This window comes from Podarcis cretensis, assembly GCF_951804945.1.
Source record: "Podarcis cretensis genome assembly, chromosome: Z".
Lineage (NCBI taxonomy): Eukaryota > Metazoa > Chordata > Lepidosauria > Squamata > Lacertidae > Podarcis > Podarcis cretensis.
This window is the reverse complement of record NC_137184.1, coordinates 21,312,598-21,334,929: the sequence shown is the minus strand read 5'-3', so window position 1 is coordinate 21,334,929 and position 22,332 is coordinate 21,312,598. Positions and strand designations below refer to the sequence as shown.

Here is a 22,332-nt window from a genome sequence, read left to right as displayed (position 1 = left end):
GTGATCGACATTTTCCAACGTTACGCCATTGATTTGGATTTGTGGCGCTGCAGAGGGGTTATTTTGTACTTGTCAGTGCAGCACTTTGGTTTTTTGGATGTTGAGCGACAGGCCAAGCTTTTTGTAAGCTTCTGTGAAGATATTTAGGATGGTTTGGAGGTCATCCTCTGAGCGTGTACTCACTATGTTGTCTTCAGCATACTTAAGCTCTATGACGGAAGTTATGGTAACCATACTCTTTGCTTTCAGCCTGCTCAGATTGAAGAGCTTTCTTTCCATCTGTTTGATATATGATTTCTACCCCAGTGGGGAGTTTCCCTTCGACAAAGTGTAGGATCATGGCAATGAAAATAATGAATAGAGTTGGGGCAATAACACAACCCTGTTTAACACCTAATCCCACTGTGAATGGTTCAATTTGAGAGCCATTGTTATCTGCGATTGTTGCTGTCATGTTATCATGGAGGAGCCAAAAGATGTTTACAAATTCATCTGGGCAGCCAATTTTCAGAAGGACAGTCCACAGGGCATTACGATTTACAGTGTCGAAAGCCTTAGTCATGTCAATAAACACCATATACAGGGGTCGGTTTTGCGCCCTGCATTTTTCCTGAAGTTGTTGAGTGATGAAAATCATGTCCACTGTCCCCCTAGAAGGCCGAAAACCATTTTGGGATTCAGGAAGGGTCACCTCGGATATTATTAAGAGACAGTTTGCTAAGATCCTTACAAGAATTTTGCCAGCTGCATCTAATAGAGAGATGCCTCGATCATTTCCGCAATCAGTTCTGTCACCTTTTTTAAAGAGATTGATAATTTCGGCATCCTTGAAGTCTGCTGGGATCGCTTCTCTCCTCCAGATTTTTTCAATGAGCTTGTGAAGTTGTTGTGTAAGTTCAATTCCACCCACTTTGAAGATTTCAGCAGGTATCCCATCAGGTCCACTAGCTTTGTTGTTTTTCACTTGGTTAATAGCTGTACACAACTCTCCCAGATTTGGAGATACTGCAAGCTCATCTCTAACTTGTTTTTGCGGAATTTGTGAGAGGACCTCAGCAGCTATGGGAGAGTTGCGGTTAAGGAGATGTTGGTAGTGTCCTTTCCAGAGCAGTTCAATAGCTTCTTTATCTTTTAGAAGTGTGGTGCCATCTGCTGAGCATAGGGGGAATATGCCATGATTTATTGGTCCATAGATGGTCTTTGTGGTTTTAAAGAAACTGTGCATCATGAGTGTCAGCTAAGTGCTGGATCTCTTGAGGCTTTTTTTTTTTAACCCACCAGGTGTTTTTTAGTTCTCTGGTTCTTCTTTGAACTTCAGCCTTAGCATTGGCATAGGTTTTTTTTTCTTAATGGCACAGTTTCTATCTCTTTGCCAGATCTGAAATGCCTTCATTTTCTTGTCAATCATGTGTTCAATCTCACTGTCATTCTCATCAAACCAGTCCTGGTGTTTCATGGTTTGGTATCCAATAGTTTGTTCACAGGCTGCAATAATGGATGTTTTTAGCTTGGCCCAGTGTTCCTCATTGTTATCAGGGAATTCTGAATGCAGATGGTCCTTAAGAGTCATTTGGAAGCAATCCCGCTTAATGGGATCTTGAAGGGCTTGGGTGTTCATTTTGTGCCTTGGTTTCCTTCCTTGAAGCCTGTGTTGAGGTATAATCCTTGAGGCGTTCTCAAAGTAAAGGAAGGATTGAAGTCTGATTAATAAGAATACACACAGAGGCTTGAACCAGCAAGACTCTGGGAAGGGTGCGTATAATCATCTGTCTCTCCACCCCCTGGCCCAGGTCGTTTTATTCACAAAACAACTTTTTACAGAGCGTTCGTAAGAACCAATCAGATTTCTTCTGAGCATTTCGGCAAACCCCACGTGGGGACAAAGTTAAACTACCAAAACTAATTAAGCACAAATATTTCTGGGGTAAACAAAACAGAACTACAAAGGAGTGCATTTGGCAACCCCTGAGGTCATAAACAAGCAATATACCATACATGATAAGGAGGATAGCCAGGAAGGCAGCGATCATTATCACCTTCTGGTGAGATCTGTTTCCTGGCCCTAAGATTAACATCCTAAGATGTTATCTTATCAGGTGTAACTTATGAAAAGCTACATCAAAAGAAACTGCCCACTGTTTTTGATAACCCAGGATGCCTGCCTGCAGTACGTGACTTGTCAAGCAAGAGAAATGGACAATAGAGGGGAAATGGCATAAATGTAGAAGCTTATGGGATTTAATCAGAAATTATTGTCAATATATCAAACTCAGTCAACACAATGCATTCATCGTGGACACAATGGCTTGATGTATATTTTATCATTCCTCATTGTAATCCCATCTGATCACTACATCCTTGATAGCCATCATGGAACATATTAGTTGGTGATCTGTCCAGTAGTCATCGGTGCTTGTCATAGTTCTGGTAAGAAGCACATCACGTCGATCTTTAGCACGGATAATAACATAGTCTAAGAGGTGCCAGTGGTTTGACTGAGGATGCCTCCATGAAGTTTTTAATTTATTTTTCTGTCAAAAGAGTGTGTTGGTAATAACAAGGTTGTGCACTGCACATATCGTCAAAAGTAAGATTCCGTTCTGCCAACTCCTTCTTTCCCAATAGTCCCATGCCACAAATCGAAATCTCGACCGACTCTTGCAATCACCCAGGAGGATAATTTTATTTTCCTTAGGCGTCTCTGATAGGATGGTATCCATCTGAGAGTAAAAATTTTCTTTAATGTCTTCATCGGCATCCAGTGTTGGTGCATAAGCGCTTATAATAGTAGCCTGTTGGTTTTTTGTGAGCTTTATTTAAAGGGTTGAGTGTCACTCATTAATACCAGTAGGGACTGCTGACAGGAGCTTCACAAGGTCGTTTTTGATAGCGAAGCCTACCCCATGTATTCGATATTCTTATTCAGATAGACCTTTCCAGAAGAATGCGTAGCCTCCTTTTTCTTCCTTCAGTTGTCCCTCACCTGCTCTTTGAGAGTCTTGAAGTGCTGCAATATCGATGTTAAAGCATCATAGCTCTCTTGCAATGATGGCAGTTCTGAGTTTAGGACATTCGCTGTCTGTGTTATCCAACAAAGTTCATATATTCCATGTTCCAAAGTTCAATTGTCTTTTACAACTGCTGGGTGGTGACCCCATTGGGTGCGGTAATCCAGTCAGGGTAAAAGGGAGGCAGACTATGTTTAGGGCACCTTTTCTAGCCCCTCCCCCTTTTCGGGGTGAGCAGAGTGGATCCTAAAAAGGGCTGCTCAGTCATGGATACAGCTGCCAAGCTGCTCAACTGCCTCGTTTCTTGAGTCAGAATGACTGAATCTGTATCCACTGCCCATGTGCTGGTTCATGACTAGGGGCTTCCAGATTTCACGATCCTGCCCCCGTTACCATTTGCCGATCACCATGGCACTTTTGGGGTTTGGGTTGGGTTTTTGGAAGATGCCTGTGCCACCAACTTCTGGATGGAAGAGAGGTGCCGGTGGCGTACCTTTCCCAGACCCTCTCCAGAGCTGAGATGAACTATTTGCAAATAGACCAAGAAGGCCTGGCAGTCGTGAAGGAAGTAAAGAAATTTCACAATTTCTTGTATGGGCGCCCCCTTACCGTTGTGACCAACCACAACCCGCTGCTTGCCTATTTGCCCCTGAGAAGCAGACCCCTCAAGCACTGTCACCCTGCATCCTCAGGTGGTCAATTTTTCCTCACCAGCTACCAGTATACACTGGTCCACCAGCCCAGGAAGGCGATGGGCCACGCAGACACTCTCAGCAGACTGCCACTACTTGAGACTGGCCCTGACCCAGCACCCGCACATGAGGTCATGAGCATGGAACAGCTTCCTGACTGCCCCATTCATGCGCCTGAAGTAGCATGCCACTCCATGAAGGACAGGGTCATTTCCCGGGTCCTGGACTGGGTTTGCTGGGGATGGCCCAGTAGCAAACCTGGGCCGGAATTGTCAGCCCACAAGGGGAGCCTGTTATGGGGAGGAAGGGTGATCATTCCCCAGCCTCTGTGCCAAATGGTCCTCATAGCCCTACACAAAGGTCTGGGTTAAATACTGCCAGACCTGCCAGGAGTCCTGCCCAGATCCTCCGAGGGCCCCCGTCCAACCCTGGGAGTCTGCCCAAGTGCCGTGGTCCCACCTGCATGCGGACGTTCTTTGTCATGGTGGACTCCAAATGGCTGGAGGCCTACCAGGTACTGTGCACTTCCATGGCTGCGGCCATCCAAGTACTACGTAGGCTGTTCGCAACCCATGGGCTCCCTGACACCCTCATCTCGGACAACGGAACAGCATTCATGTCAGAGGAGTTCCATACCTTCGCAACACAAAATGCCATCCGTAACGCACGATCAGTGCTGTTCCACCCCGCCACCAACGGCCAAGCAGAGCGTATGGTGTGGACCACCAAGGACGCCCTTCGCCGCATGATGCAAGGGATTGGGATTACTGCCTCGCTTCATTTCTCCTAGCCCAGCATAGCACCCCCAACACAATGAACTGCCGGAGCCCAGCGAAACTACTCATGGGCCAGCGTCTCATAACAAGACTGGACCACCTTTACCCTGACAAGGCCCATGACGAGGCAGCAGTGGTGGAAGGTAGGAACCCCTGGACCTTCACGCCCTGTGACCCAGTGTATGCAAAGAACTTCGGGGTGGGCCCAGCATGGGTAACCGCCAAGGTCACCAGGGCGACTGGCCCCATGTCATACGAGGTGCTAACGGGGGGGGGGCAAGCCTGGCACCGCCACTGCGATCAACTACTGCGACAATTCCCGGGGGAAACTGTGAGGAGGGCTGGACAGAGGAATCCCAAGGGAATAGCAGAAGGGTAAGGCCCATAGAGCAGGAGGAGCGGGTAAGGGAGGCAGAACTAGGAAGTCCAGAAGTCACCCCCAAGGCCAAGCAGCCACAGGAACCAAAACCACGACCGAGTGGACCAGCGGCGCCCAACCCAATGGCCCCGTCACAGCCGGCAGCCCCGGAAAAAGAGCCAGAACCAGGAACCCCTACCAAGAGACACCCGAGACTACAACGCATACGTAGGTGTAATGGTTCTAGGGGTTGCTCGTGCATAAACCGGTGCCACACCTGGCTGGGTTGCCTGAGTGAACCTTTTCTGTCCGGACAGCCACTCGCCTGTGGCTGTCTCAGTCGCTGGCAGAATCCGTCAGTGGGCGTTTCTTGAACTTCTTCCAGCAAAGAAGCTCTTTGACACCTAGTCTCCGCCTACTCTCCCTGCGCGGAAGCCTTCTGCACAAGGAGGTTGTGGGCAGCGGAGGACCCTTACTCTCCCCGCTGGTCCCCGGCGAGGAGTCATGGGACCACCTCGCCGATTCCCCATCTACCCCCCTTCTCCACTGGTGCTACGCTGATTCCCTTCCCCAGAAGATGGGCTGCCTCTCCCCATCCCGGGACGCTCTCTGGAATCCCTCTGGAGCCCGCTCTCTCCCTCTGGCCCTGATGGCAGTTCCCTGACAGTAGGCGACAGGCATACCTCAACGACTACGAATGCTAACCTTCTGGGTGCAACGGGAACTTAGAGGGGAGGGGTGTTATGTACTAAGCTTGGATCCTAGAACAATAGGCAAGTAGGATTCTAGAATGCAACAACTGATTGGCTTGCAGGAAAAGACCAATCAGGCTCCAGGAGGAAGTTAATCAGCCTATTAGGTTGGTAGGATCGTAGAATGCAACAACTGATTGGCCTGCAGGAAAAGACCAATCAGGCTCCAGGAAGGAAGCAGAATCAGCCAATCAGACGGGACTCATTGTGTAAATAATGTATATAAAAGCTTGAGGTTTGGGGGGCAATTCAATCACTGTTTTACAAGCTGCAATAAAGAGCATGAAATCACTACAGGACTCCGAGTATATTTCATTCCCTTTGACCTTACCGTCTTTGGTGACCCTGCTGGGAGTACGAGATTCCCGATGGCTTTGCTCACAAGGGTCATAGGAATGTGCAAGCCCACTCACCACGACAAGAGAGAAAACTGAGATAGATTGCACTGAGCCGTGGTCTCATTAGACAAAGAGTTCCACCAAAAAGGCTTTGGCTCTGGTTGAGGACAGCTGGATATGTTTTGGGCCAGGGAGCACCAGTAGGTTGCTGTTAGATGAGCATCACGCTCTTTGGGGGGTGTATTGGAAGATAATTCCCACAGATAAGAAAGGTCACAGACTGTTAAGGGCTTTAAAGGTTAGCACCACAACCCTGAACCTGATTCAATACTCCACCTGGAGCCAATCCAGCTGATGAACAACCAACTGAATGTGGGCTCTCCACAAAGTCCCAGTCAGAACTCATGCACCTGCATTTTAGACCATTTGGAGCAGTCTCAAGGGTAGCCCTGTGTCTCTATCTATCTATCTATCTATCTATCTATCTATCTATCTATCATCTGTTTATCGCATTTATACCCTGCCTTCCCAGGTTCAGGTGTAGAGCAAGTTAAAGTAGTCTGGTCTGCAGGTGACTGCTGCATGGATCACCATGGCTAGGTTAGAAAGGGACAAGTACGGTACCAATCACCTAACCTGACATAGATTTAAAAATGCCAGTGTGGCTACATTTGTGACTAGTGACTCTATAAAGACAGAAGTGTCCAGGATCACACCAGGACTCCTGATGACGGGTACAGGTGACTATTGCGCCCCATCAAGAGCTGGGAGCTGGCAAACCGAACTGAAATCATTCTGGCCCAGCCATTGCACCCCCATCTTTAATGGATTGAGATTCAACTGACTCCAATCCTCTATCCCAGCACACCCACCTGAATATTGGCCAATATATCCAGGGTAGCATCTGGCCAGGGCCATGAGTTTTTAGATCCATGATTTTTGTGGTCAGATCTGTGGTTATATACAAGATATTTGAATAAAGGGTGAATTTAGGGTTCCCCAATGCAAAAACTTTGAGGATACATGAGGATCTGTGCTTCAGAACCACGTTTTTGGCTCACAGTGTTGCCAGGAAGCCGTGGATCCGTGTTTTTTGTGGTGCAGGCTGTGCCCATGAACATGACATGTGATTTGACGGTGAGTTAGGGTTGCCCCAATGTAAAAAGCGTGAGGATCCATGAGGATCTGTGCTCCGAAACCATGTTTTTGGGCCAATGTATGGATCTGTGTTTTTTGTGGTGCAGGCTGTGCCCCTGACTATGATATGTGATTTGACTGTGAGTTATGGTTGCCCCAATGCAAAAAGCGTGAGGATCCATGAGGATCTGTGCTTCGAAACCACGTTTTTGGGCCATGGTATGGCCAGGAAGCTGTGGGTTCGAGTTTTTTGTGGTGAAGGCTGTGCCCCTGGCTATGATGTGTGATGTGACGGTGAGTTTGGGGTGGCCCAATGCAAGAACCCTGAGGATCCATGAGCATCCATGGTTCAGTACCACGTTTTTGGACCACGGTGTTGCCAGAAAACCATGGATCCGTGATGTTTGATCTGATGGTGACTTCAGGCTGATCTAGTGTGGAAACAGGTAAAAGGCTGATTTTAAACAAATCCTCATGAATTCATATGATTTTTTTCATTCAAATTAAATAAAACTGCCATGATACTGTAGACCATGTCTTAGTCTGTAGGCAGCATCAAAAAAATCATGCATCCACTGTTTCGTGGGGCCACAATGGTGCAAAAACATGGTTAAAAAACACAGATCCCCATGGATCCTCATGATTTTTGCACTAGCCCAAAGTCACCATCAGATCAAACATCATGGGCATGGGCATAGCACGCACCACAAAAATCACGGATCCACGGCTTCCTGGCGACACCGTGGTCCTAAAACGTGGTTTTGAAGCACGGATCCTCATGGATCCTCACGCTTTTTGCATTCGGCCAACCCAAACTCACCATCAAATTACATATCATGGCCATGCGCATAACCTGCACCACAAAAACCTCAGATCCACGGCGTCCTGGCCATATCATGGCCCAAAAACGTGGTTCTGAAGCATGGATCCTCATGGATCCTCACACTTTTTGCATTGGGCCACCCCTAACTCACTGTCAAATCGCACATCACGTCCGGGGACACAGCCTGCACCACAAAAAACTCGGACCCATGGCTTCCTGGAAATTCCATTGCCCAAAACCGTGGCTTTTGTCTCTACTTTCCAGGGACAGTCCTGGATTTATGGAAGCCATTCTGGTTTCTGATTTGATCCCGGAAAGTCCTGCTTTTCCTCAGGACGCCCCTATTTTCATCAGAGAAATGTTGGAGGGTGTGGTATGATGTCCCTGAGAGAAACATTGTGAGGGCATGGAGTTGTGCGATCCTGGAGCCAAGAAGATCAAGTAACTATGCAACCTTTAGAAGGCAGCTGAAGGCAGCCCTGTATAGGGAAGTGCATAATGTTTTCTTATGTTTTTATGTATATTGGAAGCCATCCAGAGTGGCTCCGGCAGCCTTAGTCAGATGGCTGGGGTATAAATAAAATAATAATTATTATCATTATATTATTATATCATTAATATTATAATATTATCAAATATTATTATTGTTATAAGAATTTTAAGGTCGTACATATATAAAATAAATGTTCATAAATGTACTAAGCACGCACACGCGCACACACACACAAACCACATGTCTGAAGCGCACAGAAAAAGTCCTGAAACCATTTTGTCCCTCCCAAATTTACCTGTTCCAAATAGCACACTGAAATGATGGTTAATGATAAAGGCTTGATGGGGTTGGAGTTTGCTACGGCCAATGCTAGCTTGGAAGATTTGATTTCTACCCTTACAGAATTCAGGCTTGCAAAGCCAAAAGGGATATATTCTCTGGTAATTCTGATCTAGTATCTGGTGAGGATTCTAGAGTTGCTTCTGTAGTGCTGGGATGGGGAATCTGTGGCCCTCTGGATCTGGATCTTGTTCTACTCCCAATTCATTATGCTTCATGGAAAGCGATTCACAAATGAAATGAAATAATAGCACCCACCCCTGACCATTGGCTCTGCTGGCTGAGGCTGACGGGGGTTTATAGTCTTAACATCTGGATGCTGCAGGGTGCTGGGTGATCTGTATCTCTCCAGATATTACTGCACCAAAACCCCCAGCAGCTCCTTTTGGACTTACTTGCTTGGTTGCTTTAAGTGAATTGTATTTTGTTAGTTGATTTTGAGTGATTGATTCAGTATCTGTGTAAAGAAGGTTTCCATGGCTGATGTGCCCTTTAAATGAAGGACTTCATGAGCTTTCGGATGATCTCTTCTAGTGGATCTCTTCTAGTGCTTTGCAATGGCCGAGGAGCTAAGAACCGTGGCTGGCAACCAAGCCAAGAGGCTGAAGAGCAGCTGCAGCAACATAGAGGAGGCAGCAGAATAAGTTGGAAAGCAGGAGGAAAACGGGCATGAAACGAAACGGTTCAAGACCAGTGGGGAGGAGGTGAAGGACGGGGTGAAGAGGTTCCCCAAAAGGAAGGTTGTGCTACTGATAGCATATTCAGGGAAAGGCTATCATGGGATGCACATAATAGGCAGAATATGTGGTCCTGGTCTAATGATAAGTGAGAACAGTGAACAGACCCTCCGTAGTTCTACACTTGAGGGCTTCAGCAGCAAAATGGATTTCGAAAATGTGTATTTTCAGCTGTGTTGCAGGTGTTTCTAAATTGATTGTGGACATTTCCTGCCACTTCTGGTGAGCCAGGGCAGCTCAGCAACGCAACTGGTTGTCTCCCAAGTCTGTTTTGGGGGCCTAATCCGGCCAGTCAGTCGGTTGAATCCAGCCCCTGTGGCAGTTTATTTCATGGGGTAAAATCCTAAAAAAACCTCAGCTTCAACCCTGAAAAAAACTCCACAACTTCAATCCTAAAAAAAGTCAACAACTTTGGTTTTCGCTTGGTCGGCCCTCACGGCCCTTCACTTCATCAAATCTGGCCCTCTTTGAAAAATGTTTGGGATTCTCTGAAAGGCTTTCAGCTTCCCCTCAATCCATTAACGTGGCTCATTTCCCTCCCATTCTGCATCCTGCAGCAGACAACCCTGGTGGGTTCGAGGATCTCTCTCTGAGTTCTGTTTCTTTTTCCTGTGACCGGATCCAGCCTCACCAATGCCTCTCTGGATAAGAGCATTAAAAGCAAGGAGATCCATTCTGATCCAACCAGATGGGCGGGGTATAAATAATAAAATTATTATTACTATTACTATTCCTGCTGGAAGCAGGGGCGCCGACTTATAAAAAATATTGGGGGGGCGGGGGCCCATACCGACATAAAAAATATTGGGGGGGGGCCCAAGACCTCCAAACCGCTGCTGCTGGGGGAATGAAAGGGGCGAGCCCCGGGCTGCCCCGACCTTAAGTGAACCTGCCCTTTGTGGCAGCCGATTGGCTGCCGCCGTGGGCGGTGAATATTAATGAGCTAGGGGGAATCCCCGCTTCTCGCGGGACTGATGGCAGCCCCGCGAGATTGTTGATGGGTCGAGAGCCCGCAACCCCACCCCCTCTCTAGATCGGGAGTGGCTTTGTTTTTCTTAAACGAATTTTTGAGGGGGCTCGGGCCCCCTAAGGCCCCATGGAGTCGGCGCCTATGGCTGGAAGAGTTCATCACAGCTGGGATAACCGCAGAGGCCCCCTTGGTATCGGGAGCCTGAACAAGAACGGACAAAGCCTACCTGAACTGTGCTCATACCACAGCCTCTGTGTCACAAACATGGTATGCTCTACCAAGGCAAAACACTCGGTGTCCTGGAGACATCTTAGATCTCAGGTCACTGGCACCTGCTGGACTGGATTGTCACCAGGCGATTGCACTGAACTGTATTAAGGCTACACGGAGCTACCACAGTACTGACTGCGACATGGTCACACCCTGAAGGCGAGCAAAGAGGACCTCTAGCCAATCTAAGGTTCTGTACTTTGGCAGGAAGAACCAGCTGCTCCGATATAAGATGAGGGACACCTGGTTTGCTGGTAGGGAAAAGGATCTAGGGATCTTAGTGGACCACAAGCTTAACATGAGTCAACCTGAGAGTGATGCAGCAGCAAAAAATGTTAATGCTATTTAAGGCTGCAACAACAAAAGTGTCCAGATCACTGGAAGACAATAACACAATGAAATTCAAAACAGTAACAATTTATTGTGCATTTATTCAAAATCCATTTAAAAATACTGTATTTTTCGCCCCATAGGACACACTTTTTCCCTCCAAAAATGAAGGGGAAATGTGTGTGCGTCTTATGGGGCGAATGCAGGCTTTCGCTGAAGCCTGGAGAGCGAGAGGCATTGGTGCACACCGACCCCTCTCGCTCTCCAGGCTTCAGGAAGCTATCCGCAAGCCTTGCAAGCCCGGCGGGAGTTCCTGCGGGCTCACAAGGCTTGCGGGCAGCAGCCTGCAGCCCGAAGCACGGGGTGCCCTCCAGAGGGCCCCCCGTGCCTCGGGCAGGTGTGCTCAAGGCTTGGGGCGGCAGCCGCGGCTGGGGGAGGAAATATTTTTTTTTTTATTCATTCCCCCCCCCAAAAAAAACGAGGTGCGTCCTATGGGCCGGTGCGCCCTATAGGACGAAAAATACAGTATTTATTTTTATTCCATTCTCTTCCAGTTCTTTTTCTTCTTGACACATGGAGTTACACAGGGAGTAGATCATATATCCTAAGGAATTGAAAAACCCAAGATTCCGTGAGATCTTTTGAGGCAAAATAGTTAACAACTTTCGGATCTCTCTCTGTCCCCTGCCCTGCCCTGTCTTTTGCAAAACAAAGGTGTAAACCCTGTGCCCTGTGCTCCCTGAGGTGGTCCAAAGGAAAGAAGAGCAAGGCATAAGGCATCAGCTTGGCTGCAAGAGTTGCCAGAAGGAGGCCTACAAAATGCCACCCAACCATCTTAGGGACTCCACTCTGCATCTGTGTAGGGCTCCATCTGCCGGAGCCTGACACAGGGGAAAGTCCCTCACTCACTGAGGGTTTGAGCCCCATTAGCTCCCCTCCCCTGGTTCCCCGGGCTCTTCTCCCTCTGACTGCTGCTCCTTGTCCCCCCTCCACTCCCTGGGCTCTGAGACATCTTCCCTTCCTGGTTCTCCAGCTGCTTCCTCCCACCATTCCTCTGTGCCCAACCAGTCCATGACACCGTTTCACCCCTTGGCCTCTGTCCCCACAAGGCAGATTCTCCCTACCTGATCTGGTCCCACAGCCACTGCTTCCCTTCTGCCGCCATGAAAAGATGGAGAAGGAGGTCTTGCCGGCATCATTCTGTCACCTGCAAGAGAAAAAAGGTAAGCAGGACGCCAGGAGTGCCTGCTTCTCTCACTACAGATGGGCATTTGAGGAAGTCTTACCTGCCAAGTAGATTTGGATGTTGGCCTCTTTCTGGTGTCTAGTGGAGCCCGAGGTCCGCACTACCTATAAATCTTCCAGGTGGAAGCTGGCAGGGTCCTACTCTGTGCAGATGCACAACCCCTCCCCCCCCACCTCCCTATGGGGGTCCTTCACACCACCCATCACTCACCAGAATCACTTGGGCTGTCTCCTGCTTGGAGCACTTCAGGGATCGGAGCCCCCTGAGCTCAGCTGCCTGGCAGCTCTGGATGACCCCCAGGAGGTACAGCTGTCCATCCTTCAGCAGCTGAAATGCAAAAGTCAGGCTGTCAGTTCCTCGTGAGGGGAGGGCTTCTCCGCATCTGAGAGTGCAGAGTGGGGGGCAAAGAGCCCGGGCAGCGGGGCCAGGTCTGAGGGATCCAGTCCCTGCTCTTGTTTTCTCCAATACTCATCCCTGGGGCTGGGATGCGGAACCGCAGCAGAACTGCAAACAGAAGAATATGGGAAGAGGTGAGTCCTCTTTTGCATCCTTGGACTAGTTGCCCCCCATGCCTATTCCTACCCTCCTCTGTCCAAAAAACGGAGGGACGTTTGCTCACCTGGTGCCACGGGCTGCTCTGGGTCTTGCTGGGGGGCCACCCTGTGGCAGCGCTTGAACAGGCGCCTTAGGCACCTGATCCTAGAAGAGATGAGCGGAAAGAGCGACTCAGACACTGGCAGCCCCAATTCTTGGGGGGTGTTTGTGTGTGAGGAGGGGCATCTGGAGAAAACAGTGAACCATTGCCGAATTGGCAGAACAGAAATACATATGTGGAGCCTAATCAATCCTTGCCGGCCCATCATGACCAATTACTTCCATCTCTCTGCAGTTCAGTGACCTGAAGGGGCATAATCAGAGCCTGAAAGAGGCAGCCCAGAGCATGAAGGGCTGGCAGAGAGAGAAAGGAGGTCCCAAGTGCTTTGGGTTCAAGAGCTACGGCCATGCCAGGACCCAGAGAGCCTGGCCCACTCATTCATGCAGTCAAGCAGTGTATAAATTTCATGAAGCAAATGAAATTTGGGTCATTTTTAACATTGTTACCAGATTTTTTGGAAAGGGTGGTGGGGGGTTTCCCCCTCCAACAGGCACCATACCCCTCTCCAACTGTACCCCAAATCAACACCTTCACTTCAGCAAATGTCGGCACAAAACACATCCTGACAGAGTCCTTTCCTTTTTCTATTCCAAGGTAAAGGTAAAGGTAAAGGTACCCCTGCCCGTACGGGCCAGTCTTGACAGACTCTGGGGTTGTGCGCCCATCTCACTCAAGAGGCCAGGGGCCAGCGCTGTCCGGAGACACTTCCGGGTCACGTGGCCAGCGTGACATCGCTGCTCTGGCGAGCCAGAGCCGCACACGGAAACGCCGTTCACCTTCCCGCTGGTAAGCGGTCCCTATTTATCTACTTGCACCCGGAGGTGCTTTCGAACTGCTAGGTTGGCAGGCGCTGGGACCGAGCAGCGGGAGCGCACCCCGCCGCAGGGATTCGAACCGCCGACCTTTCGATCGGCAAGCCCTAGGCGCTGAGGCTTTAACCCACAGCGCCACCTGCGTCCCCTTTTCTATTCCAAAGGCTCCCATAAATAAGGGTAGAACATTTGCCTTAATGAAGGCTGAGCCTTTCGCTCGCAAGGCACTCAACCAATCTGCTCAGACTATCCAAAGAACTGTCCAATAGCAACCAGTGAGCACCACAAAACAGCACCCTCTAGAACAAAGCACTGAGGGCACAAGGAGAAGGGGACAACAGAGGACCAGATGGTTGGACAGTGTTCTCAATGCTACCAACATGAGTTGGACCAAACTGCGGGTGGCAGTGGAAGACAGGAGTGCCTGGTGTGCTCTGGTCCATGGGGTTACAAAGAGTCGGACACAACTAAACAACTAAACAACAACAACAACAGAACAAAGCACACAGGCACTACAGCTGCTGACCAGCCGTGGCCTCTGCTCTACAAGTAGGAATTCCCACTGGGAAAAGGGGAAAGTCAGAACCAGCCATGAAAACCATTCTTGGTCCATGAAACTAGTCTTTTAAGTTTCAGTCTAGAGACTTGGCCAGGACAACTTGGCTGGGAAACAGACTCACACCCCACACCCCCCAGGAATGAAGAGAAAGTGATGCTACTTACAGCCTGCCCATGTCGTCCACGAAAGATCCCACCCTCCTATCTAAAGTAACTAACTATCTGAAATGCCCACCCAAGCCTAAATCTGACCCTAACCCCAACCCCTGCCCTAAGTCTATACCTAAACCCCGCCCTAATCCTACACTTAACCCTAACTGCTCCTCTATGTAAAAAAAAATATATATACAAAATATATACAGAATATGCACAGATGCGCACAAAAAACAAAAATATTAAAACAAAGAACAAAAAACAAAATAAATAAAAGCATTAAAAGAAAAGAATAAAATAAAATAAATCAAATGAAACTAATAAATGAAATCAAAATGAAAATAAGAAAACGAAGAAAGAACAATTCACTAATTCTCCGCCTACTCTCCACCAACCGCCACCGCTACCGCCACCGCCACCGCCACCGCCACCACTGCCTCCTCTCTCCTCTCTCCTCTGACCTCTCCTCACTAACCCACAATGGCCGCCTGCAAGTCAGTGGCTTTTAAAGGAGAAGCAAGAGATGTCACAAAGGAGGGCAGGTCCTTGTTGTGGGATGTGAAACACAAGAGCAGTCAAGTACAACATGTTTACACATGGGGAGGAATGTTTGTCCAGCCAGCAGATAAACTTCCTGTTTCCTTCTGGGCTGGGACAGACTTCCTCTGCATGTGACTAGAGGTGGGTGTGGCCTCACTTGTGCAGGTAATGACAAAAGCACAGGGCAGGGCAGCCATCTCTCTCTCTTTCACTACATGCATCGAAGATGCAACATCTGCTTAGCCAAAGATGCCCTTTTGGCTCCAGCCAAGAGAGGACAAAGGGACTGTCTTCTTATGGAATAGTTTCCAAGCGTATGTTACTTTTCTAAGCTAAGCCTGCCTTCTGGGATCTGATTGTGAACAGAATGATATGTGAGTAAACCTTTTTATACTTTTGTAGAAGACTGTGTTGTGTCTTATCTTTTATGAGGGAATAAGGGGAAAATGCCAGAACAGTTATTATAGAGGCTTTAGCGAGCCTGAGCAAACGCATCCGCTGCAAGTTTAAAAGGGGGAATGTTACTCTGCTAAAATCGTAAACTTGTTATCACAAGTTGGAAAGGGTATTATCAGACAATATATCCTCTCCTGCATCCCTGAACATTCCCACACTTGTCACCGTGGCAACCCCCCCCCCCAGGACCTGGCCCCACCTGGCCCCTCCTGAGTGGTGATGCTCCTCTGTCAGAACTCGGAGGCACCTGCTGTTCCGCCTGCAGCTGGGCTGCATCTTCATTTCACATTCTTCTTCCTGCAGCCCCATTCCCAAAGGGAGACCAGCCCCACATCCTTCCAAGCAGGCTAGGCATCTCCATAGCACAGGATTGGACCATCTGCTTGGCATGCAGGTCTTCCATCCTGGGCAGCATCTGGGGGGGGGGCTGAGAATGTCCCCCCCTCCGAAACCCTGGAGAGCTGCTGCCAGTCAGTGCAGGCTAGTTGGAGAAAGATATTGAGCAGCTGGAAAGTGAGCGGAGGAGGGTGACCAGGATGATGAAGGGTCTGGAAACTAAGCCTTATGAAGAACTGTTGAGGCAGTTAGAAACCAAGGCTGATCCATATTATAGATATGGAAGATAACATCAAACAGAACAGTGTGTTTTAAAAAAAAAAGGAAAAAGGGAGGGAAAGGTTTATGATGGAGACTTAGAGCTGACTCTTCCCCATCCTTTATTATTTATGGAGTGAATATTGCAGTTGTAAGGGATTATTTTTTTGACTGGAATGTAATTGAAATTCGTAAGTTTTTGGAACGCAGAAATAAAATAATCAACCATCAATTCTAGCACACGGGAGGCCACCTAAATTATATAATTTTGTATTTGAACAATAAGTGTTAGTAATTGTATTATAGTTTGGTATCGTTATAATGAGGCTATTATTGGATTGAAATTGAAAATTAATAAAAAAATTATTATCGAGTATGTTAGTCCCTTTTATTGCTTTGCCAGTGCTTGCCATTTGCTAATCAGCATGCAAATCATATCCAATTGCTAATCATTTAATCCATCATATTTTACTGGATTTTGTGTGAATTACCATATATTCAATTTTCTATTTCCCCTTTTCTGTATACATTCTGTATTGTTTGTAATTTCATTTCATCTCATCTCCATTTATCATTTCTATTAAGCTTTGTATAGCAACAGAGCCCAGAGATTTGTTTCTCTGCAACCCCACCCCCTTTGTAGGCTGACGGGGGGGGGCATCAAATTCCCCACAGATTGATGGGAGGGGGGAACCCTGTGGATTTGTGCTTTTTATCAGATATGCAGAATGCTCTAATCCCAAACTCTCTAGCCCAGACATCCCCAAACTCGACCCTCCAGCTGTTTTGGGACTACAATTCCCATCATCCCTGACCACTGGGCCTGTTAGCTAGGGATGATGGGAGTTGTGGTCCCAAAACAGCTGGAGGGCCAAGTTTGGGAATGCCTGCTCTAGCCCTACGACTGGCTCTGCCAGATAAATCTATTTGTTTCTGTGTTTGCTGCGGGGGGCTTAATAATATCACTATCCTTCTGCACTCTGTGAATTAAGCAGGGGCATGGATTTGCAAGCATTTGTAACTTCTGCCACATAATTTTCAGGTGGAACTCAAATTGGGAGAGAAAAGGGTAAATTCAGCCTGCTCTTTCTATGTGGGTGGCACATTTTGTGGTGCCTGCAAGTTTAATGGTGGGCCATAACATTAAAGGCAGACCCGTGGGGACCTGCCTGGCCTAAATGGGTAAAGGAACCATCAAATTCGCTCAGCGGTGAAACTGACCTCATAAAACCTCTCTGGCATGGGAGCACATGAATTCCAGGGCCATGGGCACATGGGGCACATGAATGCTTCATAGTCTGTTGTTTTTCTGCGGAATTCACATTTGGAAATATGCCCAGTCGCAAAGAGTACATACCTGCTTGTTTGCAAAGGAGTGCTAAATTAAATTAACAAGTCCTCAAAGAGGCAGGCCTGTTCCAGTCCCCACCTCAGATAGTCTCAAAGGGTGAGGAAGCCAGTGCAAATTTATCAGCAGTTTCAGCAGACGTTGTGTCTAAAGAATGCAGCAGCTACCTTTGGACTGACCAAAATTCTGGCACCTTGGCTGAGTGTCCTGGAGCATGCACAGAAATCCTTGATCTCCAAGGGGGATGTAGCATTTCAAAGACCGCAGGGCAAATGTGCTCCTGAGCATATACAAAATCATTTTCCTCTGGTAAGGTGTGGGGAACCTTTGGCCACCCCAGCTCTTGCTAGACTGCAACTCCCGTCAACTCCAGCAAGCAGGAGTTCAGCAACATCTAGAGGGCCAGAGGTTCCCCACACCTGAGCTAGAGACTGTGCAGGTATCTGTGGATTCTGGAGTTCCAGAATTCACCTTAGGTATATTTTTTCATGGATGTTAGTGACTTCACCTGCCTGATGCTGCATAGGAGGTGACCTAGGATGAGATTGCTGGCAGGTACTCATGCTATGGCCTGGCTGAGTTGCTTGCACAGTAAACGGGAGACGAGTGTGTAATCTTATCACAGTGAAGAATGGTAGCAACTTCCCCAAATCTCTTGCTAAGCAGCAAAAGTCTGTATTGCTGGGTCCGCCTGCTGGCAAATATAACGTTGAATCACAATGGTACAAAATAACTCAGCAAGCTGACATTTATCAAGAGTTAAACAAAGGTTAGTGTACTAAATATTATTTCCAAATCTAGGTAGTTCGCTATTGGAGAAATACCATATATGATTATAAAAATCTAAAGCAAAAATTATTTTAAAATATGATTTCATTTCTAGATCACACAAGATTTTGTAGCACCCTGCTTGTGGTTAACGCTTAGCTGGAATGAAATATTCAACGCAGCAATAGAGAAATTAAAATAATAATTTATTTGTCAGACAAATAAATGATAGGCACAGTGGTATATGGTTACCAAAGCTCTGCCCCTTCCAGCCCTGATGGCCAGCACTTATATTTCCTCAGCCTAGCCCCCTTGCTCCTCCTTTGGCTGTCTCTGTCCAATCAGCCTTGTTGAAATTCCTATTGGCTGTTTGCTAGAACCAATCATAAAAGATACACCCATTTCCTATTACCTTTTATGGGAGACAAAGAGCTATATTTCCTTCTATCCATAAATGGCAGACAAGTAGCCATATATCTTACATTTGCCTCGAAAGGGCACCTTAATTACCAGATCACCTTTTGCCCCTGTTGCCCCTGCATTCCAAAACAAATGGCTAAAACAAATGGCTCGTGGTATTAAATTCTATCTAAACAGAGATCTTGGGTTCACATTCTCACACACCATCAATGAAATAAGAATCTAACATAAGAATCTAACATTTCTTACTTTCTAAATCCTTTGCCTAATTACATTAAGCCAACAAATCTCATACATAACATAGATAGCTTTTTAGAAGAAAAGGCCTTTGCAAAGTAAAAAGGAACTCAGTAAAAAACAGCTTCAAAAGAAGCCTCTTCAGTTTATACCCCCCTTTCCCAGCCAGCTGCTTTTCCCATTAGCTCTTCCCAAAATTTATTGCCCTTTAACTCTCTCAGTATACCTTAAACCTTAGGAAAATATGGCTAGAGTCTGATGGGAGGCACATGGTATTATTTTCTATTAAACAATAAATCTTACTATTTACCAACTCTTAATTAGTGTTTTTGCAGCTTGATTGTATTCTGTAATATGTAGGGTCAGTGTAGCATTTGCTCCCAGCCTGTAATTCTCTGTTACAACTTTGAGAAACTTGTCTCCTGCTACTGCTATAAATCAGGGGGGCCCTTGTTCAGGAGAGCAGGAAGATAAACAACTGCCAAAGTACTTAGCCAGCTGGTTTCTGCCTGGCATGAAACATACAAACATTTGCAAATATATCTTTAAGCTCATTTTAAAATACAGGCCTTGATCAGATGCCTCAATTTCTTCTACTATATATTTCTTTCTTTATCGTATACACACAAAGCTTCTATTTTTAAACAGGAAATATTTTTGTAACCTAAGGTCTATTATACAAATCCATACAGATGTTCATTTTGTTACATGTTCATCTGTTAAGTTGTATACAAATTATAAAGATTCCAAGTTTTTTATGTTCTGCCATGAGTCTATCATTTACTAAATTCGTGAGTTTTGCCATTACTGCATATTCTGATAGTTTCTCTTTCCATGCATCTATTTCAGGACATATGTCAGATTTCCATATGTTAGCCAACACACTCTGACTGCTGTGGTCATATAACTAAATAATTCCACTGACAATTTCACAATACAGTAGCTGAAGGAGTCATTCCCAATGGCATAATTTTGGGGTCCAATGCAAATTTTGGGTTTTTTACATTTTTTCATTTCGAAATGAACATTCCTCCAAAACTTTTTGGTCTTTTCACAGGTCCACCATAAATGGAAGAAGGTTCCTTGAGGTCTATGACATTTCCAGCAATGTCCATTCATTTCATTATTCATCTTCTGTATATCTTTCAAAGTTATAGAATTGAAAGAACATTTTGTACAGTCATACCTCATGTTACGGCCGCTTCAGGTTATGCATTTTCGGGTTGCGGACTGCGGGAAACCTGGAAGTACCGGAATGGGTTACTTCTGGGTTTCGCCACTCGCGCATGCACAGAAGTGCCAAATTGTGCCGGCACCTGCGCATACATGGTGCTTCAGGATGCGAACGCTGCGGGTTGCGGACGTGCCTCCATCATGGGTTATGTCTGCAACCCGAGATTTCACTGTACTAATTTTGTTTTAGGGCTTAACTAGCAGTGAATTTTATTCCTTTATTCATAATTGTTCTCATTGTTCCACTGTAAACTGCTCTTAAAATTTTTCCATCCATTTTGTCATATAAGGTTTTGCTTGTTCGGGCTCGGTGTCATATTTGAGTAATAGTTTATAAATTTTACCCAAAAGGTAGACCTCTGTTATGATGGACTCAAATTCTGTCTTTTCACTGATTTAACTGTTTGCCATACAGTCTTTCTTGAATCTGGATATTAGTTGACAGTATGTAAGCAGTTTCATATTTTTTTCTCCTCTTTAATACTTCAACATGTATTTGATCTGTTCTTGAAGATGAACCATACCTTGGTACAATATATAGTCGTACATGCTCCTCTCGGCTCTAATAATACTGTTCCAGTGGTGACATTAACAGTGCTGCTAAGGGCATTTTTGTGATTTTTGTAGTGCAACTCATGATTTTTGTGGTGCAGGCTGTGCCCCTGGCTATGATGTGTGAATTGATGGTGAGTTTGGGGTAGCTCAATGCATAAAGCATAAGGATCCATGAGGATCCGTGCTTCGAAATCATGTATTTGGGCCATGGAGTTGCCAGGAAGCCATGGATACATGATTTTTGTGGTGCAGGCTTTGCCCCTGGCTATGATGTGTAATTTGATGGTGAGTTTGGGAGGCCCAATGCAAAAAGCGTGAGGATCCATGAGGATCCGTGCTTCAGAACCACATTTTTGGGCCATGGAGTTGCCAGGAAGCCGTGGATCCATATTTTTGTGGTGCAGGCTGTGCCCCTGGCTATGATGTGTGTTTTGACAGTGTTTGGGGTGGCGCAATGCAAAAAGCGTGAGGATCCATGAGGATCCGTGCTTCAAAACCACGTTTTTGGGCCATGGAGTTGCCAGGAAGCCATAGATCCAAGATTTTTGTGGAGCAGGCTATGATGTTTCATTTGATGGTGGGTTTGGGGTGGCCCAATGCAAAAAGCTTGAGGATCCATGCTTCAAAACCACATTTTGGGGCCACTGTATGCTCAGGATGCCGTGGATCCGTGATTTTTGTGGTGCAGGCTATGATGTGTGATTTGACGGTGGGTTTGGGGTGGCCCAATGCAAAAAGCGTGAGGATCCATGAGGATCTGTGCTTCAAAACCACGTTTTAGGGCCACGGTATGGCCATGAAGCTGTGAATCCAAGTTTTTTGTGGTGCAGGCTGTGCCCCTGGGTATGATGTGTGATTTGACGGTGGGTTTGGGGTGGCCCAATGCAAAAAGAGTAAGAATCCATGCTTCAAAACCACGTTTTTGGGCCACGGTGTCACCAGAGGCTGTGAATCCGTGATTTTTGTTGTGCAGGCTGTGACCTCGGCCATGATATTTGATCCGATGGTGACTTTGGGCTTATCTAGTGCAAAAATAATGAGGATCCAAAAGGATCCATGTTTTTTAACCATGTTTTTCCTCCATTGCGGCATCACGAAACAGTGGATGCACGATTTTTTTGGTTCTGCCTACAGACACATGGTGTAGAGTATCATGGTGTTTTTATTTTGTTTCAGTATAAAAATCATATGAATTCATGAGGATCCATGCCTTGGATCCATGTTTTTGTGGTGCTGCAGCGTGGCTAAGTGTTGGATCCACGTTTTTTATTGTCCAGTCGGTAGGCGTGCTTTCCAGATGTGATTTGACACTGGATTTGTTGGAGTTATTATTTTAAAAGTGGAGGATCCATGAGGATCCGTGCAGATCGGCCTTTAACCCAGACCCATCTAGTGTTTTTTAACCATGTTTTTGCGCCATTGCGGCCCCACGAAACAGTGGATGCATGATTTTTTTGATGCTGCCTACAGACCAAGACATGGTCTACAGTGTCATGGTGGTTTTATTTAATTTGAATGAAAAAATCATATGAACTCATGAGGATGTTTAAAATCATCTGGATCCGCCTTTTACCCAGTCCCGCTTATGGGCTGCTACGCCCTGCTCTTGTGAGTCGCTCGCTGCCCCTTGCAGGAGGCAGCGGAAGCAGTAAGAAACACTGGCTGGTTATACGGTTTTTCCCAAATGGGGAAGTTTGCCAGATAACATTTTATGAAACGGTTATCTTAATGTGG

At 46.7% G+C, this 22,332-nt stretch overlaps 2 long non-coding RNA genes across 2 annotated transcripts; one reads left to right on the top strand and one right to left on the bottom strand.

The window, feature by feature from the left end:
* Positions 1–4,800: 4,800 nt before the first annotated feature.
* LOC307207399 lies at positions 4,801–5,877 on the top strand. The gene is made up of 2 exons (XR_013834668.1): positions 4,801–5,066; positions 5,505–5,877. It is a non-coding gene; the product is annotated as an uncharacterized lncRNA (long non-coding RNA).
* A 6,607-nt stretch (positions 5,878–12,484) lies between these two features.
* LOC307207542 lies at positions 12,485–14,748 on the bottom strand. Its single transcript, XR_013834696.1, has 3 exons — positions 14,460–14,748; positions 12,889–12,968; positions 12,485–12,773 (listed from the first exon to the last, which is right to left on the bottom strand). It is a non-coding gene; the product is annotated as an uncharacterized lncRNA (long non-coding RNA).
* Positions 14,749–22,332: the final 7,584 nt, after the last annotated feature.